Source organism: Conger conger, chromosome 18, assembly GCF_963514075.1.
Source record: "Conger conger chromosome 18, fConCon1.1, whole genome shotgun sequence".
NCBI lineage: Eukaryota > Metazoa > Chordata > Actinopteri > Anguilliformes > Congridae > Conger > Conger conger.
Genome location: NC_083777.1, coordinates 22529852 through 22533332, shown reverse-complemented (window position 1 = coordinate 22533332; position 3481 = coordinate 22529852). Strand labels below are relative to the sequence as shown.

The following is a 3481-nucleotide window of genomic DNA, read 5'->3' as shown; positions in this document are numbered from 1 at the left end:
AGTGCCCATCCTGTGCCACCCCGTGCCAGGCACAGAGAGGGGACCGCCGGTGTGTTTGGCGGGTGTGTGGCGGTGTGTGTGGTGGTGTGTGTGCCGGTGTGTGTGGATACGTTCGCTCAGTGCAGGCAGGGCAGAGAGGGAACGGTGGTGTCTAGGCCGGAGAGTCTCTCTCCCTCTCTCTGTCCCTCTCTCTCTCCCTCTCTGCCAAAGGCAGTCAAGGGTGTGATTTCTCGTCACGGTTTCCTTTACTAATGTTCTTATTGTTAGTATTCTTAGTGCTGGTATTATTATGAGTAATCTTATGAGTAATGTCTTTATTTGAAATGTAAATACTTTTGGTGGAGACGGGCGAAAGGGGGGAAGGATTTGGAGCTCTGGCTGAATGAGTCAGGCCACTGTGTGGAGAGGGATGGGACTATATAGCCAACAGCGCTTTCTGTCCCATCCCATACACACACACACACACAAACACACACACACACACACACACACATATATACATACACATACTCACACATACGCATACACACACGCATGCAAGCACACATGCTCAAATGAACACGCATGCACACACATGCACACCCAACTAAATACACATGCGTGTGTACCTTCCCCTCAGTGGCAGAAATCCAGCCTCAGGATTCTGCTCTCTGATGGAGGAGTCATTTCCAGGATGAACCACCAGGTGGTGCTCATACCTACCTTATCTGCCTGCAGAGGATAACCTCCCCACAGCCGTCTTAGGGGAGGGAACACAGAGCATGTTTTCACATTCAGATAGCCACCGCACACACACACACACACACTCACGCGTGCACACACAGAGCTCCCTTTAAAACATGTCCCTGTGTTCATGGCAGCGAAACATTGAAACACTCTTGTTTTCACTGTGTTGAGTAGACAATGTATGTGTGTGAATTGTAATGTTGGGGGTTTGGGTTCTGTGGTTCTATGCCCAGGGGTGTTCCACCCCCCTCCCTAAGCTGTGTAAACCATGTTCCACCGCGCACCCCTGAAAGAGGGGACGCAGCGTCTACCTGGCCCGTCCCCAGGTTACTCTGGGGGGTGATAACACAAATCTGTTTTTAAAAAAAGAATATTATCGGGCGATCGACGCACCCCTGGCTTTCCACGTCATGCGTACCCCACCATACTGTGTAACACACGTTTTGGCTGTGTAACATATCAGCGCCCTAACACTGTGTCACCTCCTCCATGAAGCCATGTATTATACTCTGTGACGTTCTGTTTTTAAGTAGTTTAAAATTGACTTGCGCTGTGGTGCACCGGTTGTCTCGCCTGGCCAAGCTGGATTCACGCGCGTGTGCACAGCCAAGGGTTGTCAATGTGGAAGAGTACAAGCTACAATGCAGTTTACTTCAGCTGAAAAATGGCGAAAATACAAACAAGACGAAAGTGATGAGAAGCGAGACACTAACTATTAAAATAATAGTCACACCTTTGATGGTACTTAACCGTACTTTAGGAGAACAAAGGATAACATTGACATACTTACAAATACCGAAATGATAAGTAATTCCTAAAAGCCACAGTTTAACAAGAAAACTATATATGCAGTTTTACAAGAGGAAGAAATATGCATGTCTACTTTCTGGTAAATATTTTTCACCGTCTGTGTTTACTTAAATAAAATCTATGTTAGTTGCATCTTTGAGGTCAATGAAAACTGCTCCGTCTCAAATATAAGTGATGTATCACATTTTAAAAAAGGAAAAAAAAGAAAAGCCTTAGCTTGGTATGTTCCCCCTCCTTATTAGTAAATCTATTGCATTGTAACTGTATATTATGGGGCTACATATAAATATACTCTGAGTTTTAAATTGGATGCTGGATTTTGCATGATCATACAACTAATAAACCATGAATTTAAAACAATCAAGTGTTCGTTTGAATGTTAGTAGGTCTTCATCATAGCTTTGTTATTGAATCTTGATCTGGAAGTATTTAATAAAAATAACATTTCAACGGCGTCTCTGTCCTTTCTCTCTATTGTAAAGCAGAGGGTCTGCTGTATGACACCCTGTGTGCTGTTATGCTTGGACTACACATTACACATTACGCTTGTGAGGCACTGAAGCCCGCCTATTTCGCCTCTCCAGGAATTTATAGCTTACGTTCTTTAAAACTGCAATTATAAAATAAATGTATATATATATATATGTATAATATAGAATAATCTGAAAATGACATCCCTTAAATCAAAGACTAAAGTCACTGTGAATGACACTTATCATGGCAGGTGTGACTGACAGTAGAAAGTTCCTTCGTCACCTCGTTTGCAGTGATTTGTGGCTCCATCTTGTGGACGGTTTAAACCATTACAGTGAGGGGGGGGCTCTCTGTTAGCTGTCTACCACCATCCTCCAGCAGGTGGCAGTATGGCACTATACGTAGATGCACTGGAAGAGGACAAGTAATAAGACTGCACAATGGAAATAGTTTATCACTATATGTATATCACTGTAGTAGTATATGCCTATGCATATACATATATGTATATATATATCTCACTGCAGATATTAGTATCATCCATTTAATTATTTGTGAATGTGAAGCCTTCAGCCTAAACGAGCTTGAATACCTTGATTAAATAATATAGAGATATGCGCAGTGACCAGGGTGGAAGGCAACAGGGTAGTAGCGATTATAATGAAAGCAGAACCTGCACACCCAAACTCAATATAATTATTTATTAGTAACAAACGTTTTTGACCCATAGTGCATCTTTGTCGGGTCAATGACTGCTTTTAGTTTGACCTGATGAAGATCCACTATGGCTCAGTGTTTGAATACCTCGGCCATCTATTCAGTGCTGTGTGTTTTATTTTTGCATTGTCCACGCCCTCTCTTTTGGCTCCAGTCCTGAAGTTTGCCCCAGCTAGACGAGGAGTGGCTCTCTTTAACACCACAGTGAAAGAGCGGGTCTTCTGACTGCAGCGTTTCACCGGGGAACAAAGCCCTGCTCCTTTTCGAGTGAGTCTGGGGGTCAGAACAAAAGTTGAAAGGTCACGTTGGGGGGGGATTTCCCTGGCCACGATCCCTCTCTGTTCCTCTGTGACCGAGCCCACAAACAGGTCTGGTTAGAGTGGCGCAAGAACACAGAAACAATCCCTTTGTGTTTTCTGTCTCTGCTGTCTACCGGGATGTTTTTATTCCAATCGGCTGCAATTCTGGGTTTTCATGCCAATTTACCGACCACAGAGTGACAGACTTGACAAGAAATAACAAAAACTCCTCGCCGTTCCTCCAGAGGGATTCTCAACAAAAATAACAACCTAACATAACAAAGACAAGAGAAAGACAAACTGGACACAGCGGAAACCTTTCAGCTCTATGCTCCGCTGGCGAACAGTTCAGCTGGCCCGCTCCTCCGCTTTTCAACCGCATTTTCTCGCCCTGTGCTCTTTGTTCTTACTCCAACACAGAGTCTCTCTCTCTCTCTCTCTCTCTCTCTCTCTCT

The 3481-nt window shown here is 44.1% G+C and overlaps 1 protein-coding gene across 18 annotated transcripts in view; it reads left to right on the top strand.

The window, feature by feature from the left end:
- Positions 1-1986, top strand: part of camk2g2 (calcium/calmodulin-dependent protein kinase (CaM kinase) II gamma 2) — an 83925-nt gene extending 81939 nt beyond the window's left edge. For all 18 annotated transcript variants that reach the window (XM_061227662.1, XM_061227654.1, XM_061227658.1 and 15 more), the window contains one exon: positions 1-1986. This exon is cut by the window's left edge and continues 1677 nt beyond it. The gene's annotated coding sequence lies outside the window, so the exon portion shown is untranslated.
- The last annotated feature ends 1495 nt before the right edge of the window (positions 1987-3481 follow it).